General features: G+C 40.6%; 1 protein-coding gene across 7 annotated transcripts in view; it reads left to right on the top strand.

Annotated features, from left to right (window-relative positions):
- Positions 1–19,240, top strand: part of KLF8 (KLF transcription factor 8) — a 267,384-nt gene that overhangs the window by 198,270 nt on the left and 49,874 nt on the right. The window contains exons 1-2 of one of the 7 annotated variants that reach the window (XM_077145462.1): positions 617–1,183; positions 2,341–2,526. The exons of 5 other annotated variants lie outside the window; for them this stretch is intronic. The gene's annotated coding sequence lies outside the window, so the exon portion shown is untranslated. Of the gene's footprint in view, positions 1–616; positions 1,184–2,340; positions 2,527–19,240 lie in introns of those variants that run through there. One more of the 7 variants, XM_077145464.1, reaches the window with a different exon arrangement.

Here is a 19,240-nt window from a genome sequence, read left to right as displayed (position 1 = left end):
GTAGAACTGTAAACTTGCAACTTAATAAATTCCCTTTTATAAAAGCCATTCCATTTCTGGTATATTACATTCCAGAAACATTTAACAAACTAATGCAGGGACTTACTAACAGGAGAAAATTCTTACCATTGGAAAATTAAAGTCAACAGTCTGTGTAAACTAGAGAGGGAGGAATGCCAAGGGGGAAGCTTATAAGTTTCAACAGACTCTCTGGAGATGTGGTTACAAGGTAGTTTCAGCAGAGTCCTGGGGGAGAGTTGGTTACCTGGTTACCAATGGTGATTAGGGAAGGGAAGTTTTAATGACTGGCACACAGGCTGCTATATATGCTTCACCAAGGGAGAGGAACCTAACCCCTGGGTTGCCACAGAACTCTATTCAGGTAATTGGTGAACTAAAGGAGGAAGAATAGTGTTTTGTGGAAAGGAGGGATGATGAGGTGCTTAGAAGACATTTAGGCAGAAATATCAATTAAGCAAGTGGACGTATGTGTTGGGAGGTACTGCACTCTGAGCCTCTGTTTCCTTATTTTTAAAAAGGGGTGCAGAGAGTATAATAATATTTATCTCCCAACAATAAATGAGAAATGATGAATTTAAAAGCACCTGGCCCAGTGACTTGCTCCTATTAGGCACAGAATACTCTTGAGCTCTTATTTCTCCTGTCTCTCTGGTCCATCCCTTACATTACTTTGTTTGTTGTCTCTCTCTCCTCTTGAAAAGAATTTTGGTAGGGTAGCCCCTGAGAAGGCACTTTGGTTACTTGTGACTTCCTGGCATCCCAAAATTCAAATGAGCTAGAAAGGGACTTTCAGGCAAAGACAAAAGAAATCATGGAAATATGGTAGTTATCGTATGGCTTCTGTTCTGCAGGAATCTTCCCCAGCGCCTGAATGACAAAGGGTCTCATGGTGTTGAGAGCTATAGTCATAAAGGTCTGGTATCCTGGAGACTGAGAGAGCCTTCCTTAAGTCTCTGTGCTGGGCCACCTGGTATTTGCAATTCCTTCCTCAATTTCTCCTCCTTCTCCACCCCCTCCCTTCACCCTCACCTTCTTCCCTTATCTCTTGCTAGAAAATGCCCCCAGCTCCATTCCCTTTTTCTTTTTAGTCTTCTCCCTAAGAAGACACTGTGACCTCATTATCCTTACTGGTGTCATACTGTTACCATGGAGATCTAGGACGGTAAATATTGCTTCCAGTTGCCAGCTTTCTTGCTTTCCTTTACCTCTTTCTTTCTAGACAGTCCCCACCCCCACTCCACGCATCCCTTTTTTCATCTTCCCCTGATGAGTTAGCTTAACCTCAGTGTATGGATAGGTGACCAAGCAGTGCACTTGCAAGCCTTTTCTTGGATGTATAAGGAACTGAAATTGATTCGAATTGTACCTGCGGCTACTGGAGATGAAGGGAGGGAGACGGCCATCTCTCATTGCCCAGGGCCCCGCCCCACCCCACCCCACCCCACGCCCTCCTCCAGTTCAGTCCCACCCTTCTCCACCTCCTCCCCGCTTTGCACTTTCCCTTAGCGGCCGCCCGTCCCTTTTAAGGAGCTCCATCCTAGGTGGAGTCTTGAATATTCATACCTCACTTGGTCGAGTCTGGCCTGAGAGAGACGGAGTCACCCCACCCGCTCAGGTTGCCCAGTGAGCACTTTAAGTTTCTGATCTGCATGGGGGCGGCGAAGAGGAGTGCGGTGTCCCTAGTGGAACAGCTGGGTTCCTCCAACACACTCCGTTTCAGAGGATCCGCACGAACTGCGGCAGTTTTTGCTGAACCCCCTGCCCTGGGCTGGGACATTGCTATATGTTTCTGCCAATCGGCAGCATTTCCCCCTCCCTTTCTTTTTAGAAAGGCCCGGGGATGAGCAGTGGCGGCGGCGGTGGCGGCGGCGGTGGTGACGGGATCCCTTTATGGTATCTCCTGATGGATTCTTGTCTTGAAGGATTCTTTCTCCGACCCAACTTTGCGTTCAAGTAGTGCTTTGGGGTCTAGATCGATTGGTTTTTGTAATTCAAATAGTGCTTGGGGGACTAGATTTTTTTTTAAGCCCCCATCTGAGGCCACCCCTTCTGGATTGGCCAGAACTGAATTGGAGGTAAAAGGGAGACAGAGGCGCTCTCAGTCTTGGCCACTCCGGCCCAGCGAACCCACTTTATTTTTAGCTGACGAAAAGAGCGGCATCGGCGGCAGTGGGAGTTTTTAGGGTTTTTAGGAAGTCTGCTCTGTGGGCCCCCCGATTTGGGGTTCGGTGCTTGAGAGCTTTGTTTCCCTTCTTCTTATGGTGCCCCGCTGGGTCTGAATCGACCCCCTTGGTTCTCGATCCCCTACCCATTTTCCAGCCAGGAGAAAAAGGAGAGGTGGCGCGGGCTGGAGAGAGAAGAAAAGAGCTTGTTGCCTGACAGGCTGTCAGACAGGGGCGGGTGTGAGGAGAACAGCTGTCTCATGACCAGCTAAGGAGTGTGAGCCTCCCCGAGAATGGCATGAACTCCGAACACTTCAGGAGTCCCCTGCTAGTGACAAGGGCGGTAAGTGGCTCGGGGATTAGAGCTCACCCACCCAGTGTCTCTTTGGTACAGATCCCATTTCCCCTTCCCTGGCCCCACAAGGCCTCTTTGGGGTTTTAGCAGTAGAGGGGAGCGGGAAAGGTTAAAAAAAAAAAAAACAGGTGGAATCAAGTGAAACTCAAGGGACAATGACTTTGTTGAAGAGTTGGGCAAGAGGGGAAAAGGAAGAATAAGGGCACTTTGGGGAGCGGCTTGGGAGAAGTGAAGAGGGGGCAAGAATAGATTTGGCTAATTTAATCGCCCTGGCTCAACGCTCCCAGTCCTCCTTTAGAGGTATCGTTTGTCTTTGAATTAACCCCACAGAGCCAAAATTGCGGTCAGAGAGAACAGGATTCAGAAAACCAAAACTCCCAGGTTATCCCTAAGTAGCAGCAGGGACCCAGAGATGCTCCTAAAAAGAGGGAGGAGAGGACAAGGGATTAAAGTGCAAACCAACGCTATTGGGAACCAGGAGGGCCTGGCCTGTGAGGCAGCCACAGGGACGAGATGCTTTAGGGAGTGCCTAATCTTTAAGGAGGGGCAGGGCTTGGTTGGACCTGGAAGCTTCGGCCTAGGCCCTGCCCTGCCCTGGCCCTTTAAGAGCTGGCCAAGGCTGGAGCGAATGTACTTTGCCAGCCTCCTGGAGAAGCTTTTTTTGTGGGCCTTTTTTTTTTTTTAAACTGTGAGAATTGGTGAAAAAAGAAGTCATATCCAAACTGGTGGTCAAAAGAATGATGCCTTTGAGCTCACAACTTGTTTCCTTTGATGTTAACTTCATTGTGAAGAAAAGCATTATTAAGCACCTGGCTGATGTCACCCAATGGAATAAGAACTGGGTAAAGAAAATACTCCCTTAGTTTGGATTTGAAAATAATGTAGGAAGACTGATAGTTTGAAATAACATCTCTTTGAAACACTAATATTACCACTTATTACCTGGGCATTGCTTTTCTCCTCTATGGGATGCCAATTAATAAACCTGTCTCAAAGGATATTTAGATAGATTAAATACCAATGTACATGTGACAAAGGCTGCCCCTCATTGTATCTTAGTTTCACTTCCCTTTCCTAACCAATTTGGGATTCTTTTTTATGGTGTACTACTGAAGGAATTAGTGCTTTGCGGTCTTTAAAACACCTTACAGGTGGGGTGGATGGAGACCTTGGGAGATTGAATTAACTTGCCCAAGGACTGAGGCTAGAACATAGGTTTTATTAGCTTCTGATTTGAAATTGTTCCCACTGGACTTATCACCTCTGAGAGAAAGGGACACTACCCTTTCTTTCCCCTCATTCTTTTGGGCAACTTAATCAGAATGATACAATTTTGGACAAAAGGCAGTGACTCAGAGATGAGCTCATCCCATTCTTCAGAGTTTTGGGGGAACTCTTATATATGAGAGTCATTAACCTTTGGTTAACAGAGGCATAGACTGTTGGCTTAGAGCAGTGTCTTCAGGTTAGAGAGGTAGGAAACACAGGTAGGCCAGAAGTATGAACCCAAAAGTTAAAGTGATAGATGCATCTAGTTCATCCCCAAGACAAATCTGATTAATAGCTCTACTTTCAGAGCCCTGGGGAGTTATGGTTCTCTCCTGTTTAGGCTTTCAGGTTACATGGGAATGAAAATTGAGAATTGGAAAAAAGCATAAATCAGAACCTATACTTCCCCATTCTCACCCTTTTCATTCTAATGTATGCATTTTTGAGACGGGGCCTTTCTTGGATCAGGTAATTGAATGCTAATATCCAAGCCAGGGAGCTTAATCTAGTCATCTTTCATCTCTCCAGATTAAGTATGTGTGGTGGCAGTCATAGTGGTATGGAATCAACCATTCATTCTTTCTAATTCTTTTAGGGGTATTGCTGTTTGACACATTTGACACTTGCCTTTCTTTAGTTGTATTTCGTGACCTCACTTAAATATTTGAATGAAGAGATTTCCTTTGATATATAATTCATTTAGCAGACATGTGTTGGGATACTATATGTCAGATCCTGGGAAAAATTTTTAAAACTCATGTTTATTCCTTCTATCTTAAATGACTTCTTTCCCCCCTCCAAACACCAATCTTCATGTCCTACTTAGGTCCCTGACACTCACATCAAGACTTTGTTACCTTCTCAGCTATTCCTTAGAAATAGGAATTATATATCACTGTCTGTGCTGCTCAGTTGATACCTAAAGAACTGCTTTGCAATGTACTCGTTCTCATGATTTTCCTTAAAACAATGTTTATAACATTTCTTCTATCTTTATTCCCAACTCAAATGCCATTTCTATAAAACTTTCCCTGATTTTACCATCTAGAAATAAACTCTTTTGAGTTTCCATAGGACTTTACCGGTATATTCCCTGCCCTGTATTATAGTCATTTGTGTACATATCTAAGTCCCTATCCCCTTTTTAGACCAAAAGCTGCTTGAGGACATGTACTATCATTGCATTTTCAAAATACTTACCGAATTGCCTTTCCTATGTAAATACTTTGCATGTATTTTGTAGATAATTCTCTATGATCTTGCTCCAAAATGTTATGTTTTGTGAATAAAAAAACTTCATTGGGATGATTGAACTAGATAATCATCCAGTGTATTTCCCAAGTCATTACTAAGTAGAGTGTGAATGAGTGAATTAATAACATGATAGTATTGGCCTCATTTGTTTACCTAAAGACAATGTGAAACCAGGTTTGATTTACTTTCTGATTCTAGATTTGAATTTTATACGTAGAAGTTGGGTTTCTGATCTATTATTCCTAACTCAACTTTATCATCAAGTCTCAGTTTCTTCATCTCTAACATGATCTGGTAATTTGTTATTATAAATAATATAAAGAAAGCATTGGACCCCAGTGCCTGATTCTTAATAAGTATTCAGTTAGTAGAGATTATCATCATTTTTGTTGTTTTGGGTGATTCATTTTATTAAATATTGCTTGTATATTTGAAGAGGAAGAGTTAAATTAGCGGGACAGGAAGTTTGATTTAAATGTCTGTAACATGTTGAATGCTCTGTATAATATATTAAAAGATGTTATTGTGTATTTAGCAAAATAAATACAGTCTGAGCAAACCAAACCCTGCAATTGTTTGACACCTTAATTACAGCACTGCATTATAACTTTGGAGCCCAATCCAGGTATTTAAAATCAGTAGCACGTTGACATTCTGTTGTAATCTCAAACTCTAAATTTCCAAAATTGAATCCATCACCTCCAGGCTCTTCCCCACTCTTTTTTCAAGCCTTCTCCTTTTCAGTTCCCTGGTTCTGCAATTTATTGTCATTGTAACCTTGGTGAAGTTATTTAAATTCTGCACTTGAGTTTTCTCATCTGTGAATTGGGGTTAATAGTAGAAACTATCTCCCAGATTTGTAGTGAGGAATTAAATGAGTTGGTTTTGTAAAGTATTTAGAAAAATGCATCAGAGTGTAGTAAGCAGTAGAAAAATACAGTTGTTGTGGTTTCCTACCCTGGTCTCAAAATTCTGGCATCTCCTCAGTTTACTCATCTAATCAATTGTGGAAGGCTGTTGTGTTTTTTTCCCTTTATTTCTGGCATCAGTCCCTTTCTTTTTATTCTAACTGTTAACCACTTTAATTTAGGCCAGAGGTGCACACATTTGCCCTACAAAGCAAATACAACCTACATGTGTTTTATGTGCCCTAAAATTTTAAAACTGTCATTACGAATTTACTTTAAGTTGATATTGCATTGCAATGACTCAGAATTCAAAATATACAGAAGGATATACAGTCTTCTATCCTTATTTCCTAGCCACCCATTTTGTTTCGCTTTAAACAACTGAAATTATCTGTTTATTAGGAATCTTTCTAGGGATATATTTTATGCATATCAAGGAATCAAGGAAATGAGCATGTGAGTGTGTGTGTGTGTGTGTGTGTGTGTGTGTGTGTGTGTGTGAGTATGTGTGTATATGTATAGGTTTTTCTTCCCCTTCCTCTTATACACAGATGGTAACACATGTACGTATTTTTCTATACTCGGCTTTGTTCACTTAAAAATATACTTTGGAAATGTTTCCATACTTGTACATAATGAGCTACCTCATTCTTTTGTGTGACTGCATAGTTTTTCACTGTATGGATGCACCAAACTTTATTTAAGCAGTCTTAAATTGATTGATGTTTAAGATATTTCCAAACTTTTGCAGTGTTTTTTGTAGTAACGATAATAAAACCCTGCACATATGTCGATTTTCTTAATCCCACACTTTTAAAAATTGGGTGATTACCAACATTTCAAAATCAGATTTCAACAAAAAAAATCTAGAATTCCAGTTTTTCTTAAATAGTAAGAAGATACTGGACTGGCATTTCCTCTTTGCACCAGTTGTCTAGAGTTGATGAACTGCTTCCTCCCTCTCCCTTTTAGACAGGGCATGTATTCTCAGTTCACCAAATTCCCAACCTAACCTAGCAGACCTTACCCTGTCTGGGGCCTCTAGGTATTGAGTTTGTGGTCCCTTTTTAAGCTTTTAGCACAATACAATTGCATTCCAATAGCTTCTAGTTCTACTGCTATTCTTTCTGCCCTCATTATTTTGTGAATTATTACCAAGACATATTCCTTAAAACATATTTTTCATTGTGCCATTCTCCTTCATTCCAGAATCATTTTCTGGATGCCTACAATGTTCCAGGCATCATGCTAGATACTAGAGATACAATTGGTGAACAATTTAGATGGGACCCTTGCCTTCGCAGACTGCATGGTCTTTTCCTCGTCTGGATTTTTCTTTTGTCTCTTCTTGACTGATCCATTTCAAGGCCCACCTCACTACAAACTTCTTTGGCTTGTTTTTTCTATCTATTCCAATTCTCCTAATCTCCTCCTCTTCTAATTATACCTTATAGCTTCAAATCTTAATTAAGCACTGCAGTACCTATCCCTGTAGTGTTTGATTGCTGTTGTTTTATGCATAGTTTTGCCTCACCACTTAGATGTGGGATCTCAAATTCAAATGTCTAATGGGCCCAATAAAATGAGAGGTGTGTCACGCCTAAAGGGATCAGCCACTGATCAGCTCCAGCTAATTTTTTTCTTGTGCCAGTGTACAATCCATATTGTAAGGTCTCCCAACTTTTCCAGAAAAGCAAGAAATAAAATATTTGAAAAGTATGAAATCTGCTTTTGAAAGGCTGGCAATCAATTCAATTTTAATTTTTAATATTAGTACTGTGAGTACTAGGCCAATATCAGTAGTAGGTTGCTAGTTTTCTCCATTTGACTTAGAATGCAAATTGCTAGAGGGTAAAGACCAGAGACAAAGCACTTAATTTTCTCCCAGTTGATATTATCTTTAGCCAGCTCCACCTTACCCTTGCCCCAACACACAGTGTCAGTGATGGCCATTCAGTTGGTCTTTTATAAAGACTATCATCATCAGAAAGTTCCTCTGAAAGATCTACCTTGAACACAACTAATGTAGCAGTTCTGCTTTCTTCGAATATCTAACATGTACCTTTGAAGACAATCATCAGGCCAGCCTTCTTTGCCATAGGCCTGCTTTTTTTATTTTCAAATGTAACCATCCAAATTCCTTGATCTAGCTTCCTTTTTTCCATTTTAAGAAATTAGTTCTTTATTTCTCTAGAGTTTCTTCAACTTTTTTTTTCTGTATTTCTCTTCTACTTCTCATTTTTCTTGAAAAGGAAACTCACAAACAAAGCACTACGTCTCGGGTGGGCCACAGTGGCTCAGCAGGTAGCGTTCTCGCCTGCCATGCCAGAGACCAGGGTTCGATTCCCGGTGCCTGCCCATGTAAAAAGCAAAAAAAGACACTATGTCTCCTCAGACGTCTTCCCAATGCTAACCAAATACTTAATATCAGATTAGTTGGGGAATGATCATATATCACCTCTTGTGTTGTTCCTGTGCTATCAATATTCTAGTTGTTTCATCTTCAATTAGAATGGAGGGGTGAAAGTAATGTCATTTTCTTGATTTTTAAAAAAGTGGTGATAAAATATACAGAATAGTTGTTGCTAAAAGATTAATATTTTAACTCCTTCTTCTTTACTAATAGAGAAGATGTAGGTTTACAAAAAAGTCATGCAGAAAATTCAGAGTACCACTATACATCCCCTCAAATTCGCAATTTTCCCTGTTATTAACATTTTGCATTACTGTGGTGACTTTGGTACACTTGCTGAAACAATGTTATTGTAATGATATAATTAACAATAGTCCATAGTTGTGCCAGTTTGAAACTAGTATGTATCCCAGAAAAGCCGTTTTAACCTTATCCAACCTTGTGTGGCCAGACCTATAGTTTATGGTAGGAAACTTTGATTGGATTGTTTCCATGGAGATGTGGCACACTTAATTGTAGGTATGGCCTTTTGACTAAATGGAGATGTGACTCCACCCATTTAGGTGGGTCTTGATTAGTTTACTAGAGTACTTTAAAAGGGGAAACATTTTTGAGAGACCTCAGATGCAGATGCTTGGAGAACAGCTGCTTCAGAGTTGACAGAGACACTTGGAGATGCTGGTAGTGCCAATAGAGACAGCAGATGCCTAGCCAGGGACATTTGGAACCCAGGAGACATTGCCATGTGCCTTCCCATGAGATGCTAAGCAAGCCAGACCCCAGAGTTGTGTCCTGGAGGAGCTAAGTGAAAGCCCACCAGATACTTAGGGAGGAAACCACTGGCATCAGAAGTTGGAAACAATGGAACCAGGAACAAGGACCAGCAGATGCCAGCCACGTGCCTTCCCATGGAACAGACATCAGCCTTTCCATGGAGTTAAGCTATTATTATTTGGATGCCTTAATTTGGACATTTGTATGTCTTTAGAACTGTAAACTTGCAATTTAATACATTCCCTTTTTCAAAGCAGTTCCATTTTCGGTATATTGGATTCCAGCACCATTAACAAACCAATGTAATAGTTCACTTTAGGATTCACAGTATGGGTTCTACAGACCAATCGTTCATTGTTTGTTTTATTTTTTTATTGTAAAAAGTAACGTGCAAAAAAAGCACTGAATTTCAGAGCACACCCCAACAAATTAGTTATAGAACAAATTTCACAGTTTGGAATGGGTTACAGTTCCACAAATTTAGGTTTTTCTTTCTAGCTGCTCCAAGACACTGAAAATTAAAAGGAAATAATGAATCAGCAGTCATACTCATTGGTTAAATCCTATCTTCTCTGTTATAATTCCACCTGCTTCTTTGATCTTTCTCCCAATTGTTAGAGGTATTTGGGCTATGCCCATTCTGACTTTCTCATGTTGGAAAAATCTGTCAATAATTTGAGATGGGGGTGGAACTATTTGATATTATGGAGAAGCTGGCCTCTCTGGGTTTTAGGATTTATCTGGCCTAGGAACCCATCTGGAGGTTGTAGGTTTCTGGAAAGTAATCATAGTGCATAGACATTATAGAATCTCAGATAGAGCCCTAGGTGTTCTTTAGGTTGTCAGGAATGGTTTTGGTTGGGTATTGACAAACCATGTATACAGGTTTGAATCTCTTGTGTACCCCAGAAAAGCCGTGTCCTTTAATCCTCATTCACTATTGCTGGGTGGGAGCTTTTTGATTGTTCCCATGGAGACGTGACCCACAAAATTGTGGGAAGTAACTTTTGATTAGATTGATTCCCTGGAGATGTGTCTCCACCCATTCAAGGTGGGGTAACTTACTGGAGCCCTTTAAGAAGGAACTGTTTTGGAAAGAGCCACAAGAGCCCACACAGCCAGAGACCTTTGGAGATGAAGAAGAAAATGCCTCCTGGGGAGAGAAAGCTAATATGTCACCATGTTGGCCATGTGCCTTTCCATTTGAGAGAGAAACCCTGAAAGTCATGGGCCTTCTTGTACCCAGGTATCTTTCCCTGAATGCCTTAGATTGGACATTTCTATAGGCTTGCTTTAATTTGGACATTTTCACAGACTTAGAATGGTAAACTTGCAACTTATTAAATTGGCTTTTTAAAAATCATTCTGTTTCTAGTATATTGCATTCCAGCAGTTTGCAGAGTAGAGCAGATTTCAGTACTGGAGAAATGGGGTGCTGCTGTGGTTTGCAAATGCCAAAATGTTGGAACTGTTTTTTAAATAGATAAGGGGAAGATTCTGGAAGAGTTGTGAAGAGCTTGATAGAGAAGGCCTAGAATGCTTTGAAGAGACTTGGTAGAAATGTGGACTCTAAAGATACCTAAGATGAGGCCTTAGAGAAAAATGAGGCACATGTTATTTCAAACTGGAAAGGAGAACCTTGTTTTAAAACATAATGTGGAAAATTGACAAGTGACTTTAGCTGGAAGGCAGATTTTAAAAGCCATGAACTTGGATATTTAGCAGAAAATTTCCAGATTAAATGTGGAAAGTGCAGCCTGGTTTCTCCTTGCAGTTACAACAAAATGCGGCAGGAAACAGAAAAGTTGAGGAATGAACTCTGGAGTAAAAGAAACCAGAAATTGATGTTCTGGAAAAATCTGGCTTCTAAGAAGAGAGACCCTAGAGAGTAGTGCCCCATATGAGCATTTAACCAAACGTGGAACCAATCAGCCATTTCAGAAAAAGCCAGGATTGGAGATGAAGTTATCTAGGAAGGATTTGTTAAAACTCCTTCTGTCTGATGAGCATGATCTTTGCTTATTGTATGGAAAGCCAACAAGAGTGTTGTGGGATCTGTATAAGTGGAACCACTGCCAGTCTGGACTAAAAGACCAGAAAAGGCACAAAGTGAAGGTAAAATTAGTCTTCAGAGGCAGAACCATGGAGGCTGGCTTCTGAAGTCAAGAAGTCTCGGGCCAGGAGAGCGAACCTTCCTAAGTACTTGCAGAGCATGAGTTTGCCCCGAAGGCAGAGGGTGGGCCTTTCACCTCATTGCAGTGGAAGAGTTGTGCTGCCTCAGGCCTTGGAGAGGATGGAGCGCATTTCTTGGGTATTAGGGAGAGAGTGGCTGCCACCACATGGAGGGGTTGAACATGTGACCCTGAGATGGCAGAGAGCCTGAGTGAGGCCCAGATGCTTGGAGAGAGTAGAGCCGAGAAAAAGGTGGTCTCTCTCCAATGTCCCAAGGTTGCATTCAGAGAGAGGTGGACCGCTGCATAGGCCCTTGGAAAGGGTGGAACTGCTGCTTTTTAAAGCCCCAAAGATAAATGACTCTCAGACTTTGAAATCTAATGGAGTTTGCCCTGCAGGTTTTGGAAACTACTTGGGTCTGGTGACACCTGTGTTCCTTCTAATTTCTCCCTGTGGAAATGGGAATATTTATCCTATGACTGTCCCCCCATTTTATATCTTGGCAGCAAGTAACTTCCTCTGTGTTTTACAGGTCCAGAGCCAGAGGAGAATTTTGCCTTAGGGACATATCATGCCTATAGCTGACTTTGATGAGATTTTGTACTGTTTCTGACCTTGTATTGCATTTGTATTGTTACTGAGATGGTTTAAGGCTTTCTGATATTGTTATGGCATGAATGTATTTTTCATTTAGAAAGAACATGTCTTTTGGAGGTCCAAAGAGTGAAATGTGCTGGTTTGAATCTCTTGTGTACCCCATGTCCTTTAATCCTCATTTACTATTGCTGGGTGGAAGCTTTTTGATTGTTCCCATGGAGATGTGACCCGCCCAATTGTGGGTGGTAACTTTTGATTAGATTGATTCCCTGGAGATGTGTCTCCAACCCATTCAAGGTGGGGTTGTTTACTGGAGCCCTTTAGGAAGGAATCATTTTGGCAAAAGCCACAAGAGCCCACACAGCCAGGGACCTTTGGAGATAAAGAAGAAAAATGCCCCCTGGGGAGCTTCACAAAACAGGAAGCCTGAAGAGAAAACTAGTAGACATTGCCATGCTGGCCAAGTGTCTTTCCATTTGAGAGGGAAACCCTGAACATCATGGGCCTTCTTGAACCAAGGTACCTATCCTTGGATGCCTTAGATTGGACATTTCTATAGGCTTGCTTTAACTTGGACATTTTCACAGTCTTAGAACTGTAAACTTGCAACTTACTAAATTCCACTTTTTAAAAGCTGTTCCATTTCTGGTACATTGCATTCTTGCAGCTTGCAAACTAGAACACCATGGTAAATAGCAATATTTAGCTGAAGCTTAAGTAAGAGTAGCCTCCAATATAGCCTCTCTACTCTATTTGATACCTCTTGGCCACTGATAACTTTCCCCCCCAGAGACTGTAAAATATATATTAAATTTCACATTTGCACAATGGGGGAAGCCATCTGAGACACCTTATTTTGTTTTAGTTCTTTTCACCCTTTTGATCAGGAAGGCATTGTCAGTCCCATGATGCCAGGGCCAAGCTTATCCCTGGGAATCATATTCTACATTGCCAGGCAAGCTGTCATCCCTGGATTCATGTCCCACATGAGAGGGAGTGGAGATTTTCCTTGCAGAGTTGGGCTTGGAGAAAGAGAGGCCACATCAGAGCAATAAGAGGTCCTCTTGAAATAACTCTTAGGTATAACTATAGGTAGGTTTACCTTCTCTGCTATATAAATAAGCTTCACAAGAGCAAACCCCAAACATCAGGGACTATTGACTTGAGAGTTCCTGATGTTTGAGACAGTATCAGGGATTTCCCTGGTGATGAAGTTTAATAGTTCCATATTTTTTCTCCCATTCCTCAAGGGACTTTGCCAATACTCTTTGATTAAATGCTCGGCATGCTCTGGGTTGTATTTGAGCATTACATTAAACTATACAGAATTAGAAGCCCGCATTCTCATTCTGGGTTCCCTGTGTTTGGATTGCTTAAATGATCTATCCAGACAGGTTGAGTTAGATTATGTGCTACAGAAATTTTAGATTTTGGACAAAATAAGCCTCTCTTCCATTGTTCTCATTGGATAGATGAAGTTATAAAATAGACAGTGTCCCCTTTACTCCCATGTTCTGATTTATCTTAGTCCTGACCAGATTAGCTTCATTCTTATCACTATTTAAAGCCTGATCTCTTTTTCAATTTCTTTAACAGTTGTTGCATTGTGGTAATGCTGACTTTCAGGCCTGCAACACTCCTATTCTGATTCTTAGGTGTCAAACAGGTAGTCAGTGTTCCAAGAAAATACCGTTTATACATATATTACCCAGCCTCTGAAAATCTAGAAATAACAAGTACAGCTCTGGAACAAATGAGACTGATACAAAAGCTTACAATCTAGGCCCCAATTTTCTTATAATTATTTTCTAAATTCGACTATACAATAATTAATAATTGCTCTTTTTTATGGCTTAATTCACATCCCCCAGGTTCATTCACTTCATTGCATACTTCACCAACTTCGTTCCATTCTGCAGCAGCACAATGTTTGATCATATGAATGCACCACAGTTTGCCATTCTACTTCTCAGTCACTATCCTTCAGCCACCTCCATCCATTGGGCATGATGTATTAATGTCCAAAGTCAACAGTCCATGTCTCATATTATCCTCACTTAGTTGAATAGTCATCACACTCTCAATTTTAAACAATTTTCATTTCTCCCCCCCAAAATAACCAATAAACACACCCTTACCAAATGGAAAATACAAACCTTCCATTAACTCTTGTCCTCCCCCCATAGCATGCAATAGTAATTTTCCCCCTATACCCTGATATTATTTTCTCTGTGTACAAGATTCATACCTTTGGAGTAGTTCATTCAAGAACTTATTTATATTTGTAGTGTTAGTTGGTGGGATGCCTGGCTCAATACAACCCCTTTCAATCATGTTCACATTCAATATGGCAATATTACTTATAGACCCACTAATGAACTGCCATCTTTTGGCAACTGTGAATAATGCTGCTATGAACATTGGTGTTCATAGAAAATGTCTGTTCATAGCAAATGTCTGTTTATGTCACTGCCTTCAGCTTTTCTATCTATATACCAAGTAGTGATATTGTCAGGCAACTTGATATTTACTTTTCTAAGGACCCATCAAACTGTGTTCCATAGTGGCTGTACCATTATAGGTCATTGCTAGTGTATAGAAATATTACTGGTTTTTGCATGTTGATCTTATATCCTACCATGTTCCTAAATTTATTACTTCAAGAAACATTGTCATAGATTTCTCAGGATTTTCCAAGTATCGTATCATGTCATCTGCAAATAATGAAAGTTTTACTTCTTCCTTTCTGATCTGGATGCTTTTTATTTCGTTTCCTGCCTGATTGCTCTAGCTAGAACTTCTAGTACAATGTTGAGCAATAGTGGTTAAAATGGGCATTCTTATCTTCTTCCCAGTCTCGCGGGAAGCTTTCAGTTTCTCGCCATTGAATATCATGCTAGCTATGGAAGTTTCATATATGCCCATTATGATATTGAAGAAGCTTTCTTCAGTTCCTACTTTTTGAAGTGTTTTTATCAGAAAAGAATGCTGAATTTTCTCAAATACTTTTTCAGCATCATTTGAGATTATCTTGTGATTTTCACTTTTGATTTGTTAATGTGCTCTATTACATTGATTAATTTCCTTGTGTTGAACCACCCTTGCATTCCTGATGTAAACCCTACTTAGTCTTGGTGTATAATTCCTTTAATGTGTTATTGGATTCAGTTTGCTTATATTTTGTTTAGAATTTTTGGATCTGTTTTCATTAGGGAGATTGGCCTGTAGTTTTTCTTTTTTGTAGTATCTTTACCCAGTTTTAGTATTACTGTAATGTTAGCTTCATAAAATGAGGTGGGTAGTTGTCGTGGTCAGGTTCACGTGCCAAATTGGTCAGGATGTGGTACCCAGTCATTTTGTCGGACAAGTTCTGGCCTGTTGCTATGAGGATATTTCATGAACTTAATTCATGATTATGTTGGCTGGATCCATAGATGATTGTGTTTGTAATCAGCTAAGGGAAGTGTCTTCTGCAATGAGTGATGCTTAATCTAATCTCCAGAAGGCTTTTAAGGATTTGGAAGAGACAGTTACTGTTCCTGCTATAGCCGGCAAGCCTTTCCTGTGGCGTTTGTTCAGACCTTTCATCTAAGTCACCAGCTTCACTGCCTGCTGTACAGATTTTGGACTCTTCCATTTCCAAGGTTGTCCAGTCAGCCTCTCCTGAGAGTTTTGTTGAGGAACTTCATTAGAGTCACCAGCTTGCAGCCTACCCTACAGATCTTGGACCCTTAAATTCCCGCAGTTGCCCAGGCAACCTCTCCTCAGAGTTCATTTCGGGCCTTCAGTGGAGTTACCAGCTTTCAGCCTGCCCTACAGACATTGGATTCTATGTTCCAATGGTTACATGAGACACTTTTATAAATTTGATATCTACGGATATCTTCTGCTGGTTCTGTTTCTCTAGAGAACCTTAGCTAATACAGATTGGTACCAGGATTGGTTCTTAAGAAACAGAGTCTTAAAAATGGGTTTTTATGGTTGGTTTTCTACTCTGATTGGACTCAAAGGTACTAAGGACTCTGGTTCCCATAATCTGAATGACACTACCAATCCATGGGGTGAATTGGCAAAAGAGATAGTCAAAATATCACCATTGGATTCTTCTAATGCTTCGCTTATATGAAGCCAGGCTCTGGGGTATAATGTATTTGACACCTTTATGGAGATTTTGGAAATAGGAAGTATAGAGATGTTGGCTGGTTGTTGTTAGATATGCTGTAGAGGGAAAGGGATGAGCTGAAGGCTTCAAATGAGAAGCTTATGCACTGTTTGACAGATGTAAATATTTCTATGAGTGCCCTGAAGGAAAATCTTATTTCCTGTAGCTGCATACTTGAGATCCCTGAAAACCAGACTCAAAATCTTATTGTTACAGTAGTGACTTTACAATGTAAACTGAAATCTCAATCTTGCATGGTGTCCGCCATTAAAGTGAGGGCATTGATTGGAAAGGAATGGGACCCTGAAAAATGGGATGATGACATATTGATCGATAATGATGTTCTGTGGAGAGGTTGAAATCCTAGGTCATGCTGAGTCTTTTCTAGATAACCCTGTAGTAGTCTGCCCTGAAGTCATAGCCACCCTACTGACAGCCTTCCCTGAGGAATTGGCCACCCAACCTCCACTTGAAGGGATTTGCCCTAGACTGATTAATCATGTTTCACAGATGAAACTGCAAATGAATGCCCAGAAGCAAAGGGCTTGGAAGATACTTCTAACTCTTTTCATGACACACCCCCACCATCCCTCATTTCTACCAGACCTATAACTAGACTGAAATCCCAACAAGCCCCAAAAGGTGAGGGACAAAATGTCACCTATGAGGAGGTTTGTTATACTCCAAAAGAACCATATGAGTTTTCAAATTTATATAGACAGAAACAGGGGAATATGTGTGATAATGGATTTTAAGGGTGTGGGATAATACTGGGAGGAATATAAAGCTGGATCAGGCTCAATTTATTGATATGGACCCACTAAGCAGAGATTCTGTATTAAGTGTTATAGCTTGAGGGGTTAGAAAAGGCATTAACAGTTTGTTTGCATGGTTGGCTGAAACATGGATCAAAAGGTGGCTGACCCTATCTGAGGTTGAAATGCCAGAACTGCCCTGGTATAGTGCAGATGAGGGGATACAATGGCTTAGAAAGATTGGAATAATAGAGTGGATTTATCATGGAAAACTGATCATAAACCCCAGGAATGTCCAGAGGATGCACCTTTTACCAGAACTGTGAGAAATAAATTTGTGAGACTAGTGTCATCAACCCTGAAGAGCTTTGTAGTTGCCCTTCTCTGTAGGTCAGATATTACTGTTGCAACTGCTGTCACTTAGCTGGAATCCCTAAACACAATGGGGATAATCGAATCCCTAGTACGGAAGCCCTTGCCCCAAGCATGAAGAGCCCACCCAAAGCCCTACCTCCTAGACCAGCACACGCCAGGGCCCCAGCCCCAGACCCGTACATGCACAGATCCACATCCTCCCTGCTTCCGGTTGCCCATGCATTCGTGCACTGACCTCTTCACCTCTGCACCCCAGCTTTCTTGCCTGCACACGTGCACCCTAGGCAACCCCCCCACACACAAATGCCCTGCTCTCTCACTTGGCATGTGCTCACATAAACATCTGTGCTACATAGCCCCTGATGAGGGACAGAAATAGCTTGTTGTCTCACTCAGGAAGGCCCTTCTTAATAAAATCATCAGTATCTGTGAAATGGGAACCTGGGGAGCCCTCCAGGGAGGTAGAATATTTATGCACCAACACCTGGTTGTCGCAGTATGACTATGGCTTCTTCCTCATTATTCCAAGGCTTAGCTGGAATTTTTGGAAAGGTCACCCAGAGTGGGATATGCTCATATGACTCTCTGAAGGATCTAGTCGAATATAGACTGTGGCTGTGGCATACTTGTAGCTGCAACATCAGTTGGTCCTTCTCAACCCACCACCTCCTTATACCCAAGATTGGGGGCTCAGCCTATTGCTTTGGTTGTCCCCACTGTTTGTGAGAATATCAAGAATTCTCCACTTGGGGAAGTTGAATTTTCCCTTTCTCACCATTCTCCTAAGGGGACTTTGCAAGTACTTTTTTATTCACTGTTCATATCACTCTTGGATTTATTGGGGCATTACTCTGGACAAATCTATAAAATCTCATGCCCTACTCAAGGTTCCATGTACTGTGATGTTCAATTAAGCTGTCCACATAAGTTATGTTATGAAATGCACTAGTCAAAATATAATTTTGTACCAAATAAGCATTTTTTGCTTTAGTCTCACATATAAATTAAAGTTTTAAAATATTAATTACCATCTATTTTCAACATCCTGCAGTATTGACATTCCTTTATTCTTCCTCATGCAACAACATTTTAAAATTTGTACATTTAGTCACTATCATTATACACTCTAGGCATTCCTAGATTATACCATCTTAGTAAGATAGACCACCCTTATTTCTTAAGCAAAGATTTATTGAGGATCTGCCATGTGCTAGGCACTGTTCTAGACATTTGGAATCCATTAGTGAAGAAAACAAACGAGAAGAATATGGAAGCATATTACAGTGTTACTGTTGACTAAGGACCCTAGCTTGCATTGATTGTACTCTCTCCTGTAAGCCATCCATTTTCGACACCTTGCAATGTTGACATTATTTTGTTCCCCCTCATGCAAAAACATTTTTATATTTGTACATTTAATCACCATCATTGTTCACTCTAGGAATTCCTAAGTTATACCATCTCAGACTTTATCCTCTATCTTTCCTTCGGGTTTTGTACATGCCCCCAGCCCTTCTCCCTCAGTCATATTCACATTTAGCTTCATTCAGTGTACGTATATTATTGTGCTATAATCAGGTAGTATTATCCTATCCATTTCTAAATTTTTACAATCGGTCCTGTTACACAGTCTGTATTCCTTTAGCACCAAATGCCCAATCTCTACCCTATTTCTATCTCCTGATAACCTGTTTTCTTACTTCAACTCTCAAAGTTTACTCATTAATATTGGTTCATATTAGTGAGACCATAAGGTATTTGTCCTTTTGCTTCTGCTAATTTCATTCAGCATAATGTCCTCAAGATTCATCCAGGTTGTTACATGCGTCATCACTTTATTCTGACTCACAGCTGAATAATATTCCATCATATGTATATGCCACATCTTGTTTAGCTGCTTGTCCATTGATGAATATTTGGGCTCTTTCCATCTTTTGGCAATTGTAAATAATGCTGCTATAAACATCAGTGTGCAAATGTCTGTTTATGTCCTTGCCTTCAGTTCCTCTGAATATATACCTTG

Source organism: Tamandua tetradactyla, chromosome X (assembly GCF_023851605.1).
Source record: "Tamandua tetradactyla isolate mTamTet1 chromosome X, mTamTet1.pri, whole genome shotgun sequence".
NCBI lineage: Eukaryota > Metazoa > Chordata > Mammalia > Pilosa > Myrmecophagidae > Tamandua > Tamandua tetradactyla.
Note: the sequence above shows the minus strand (reverse complement) of the source record. Positions and strands in the feature narration are given on the sequence as shown.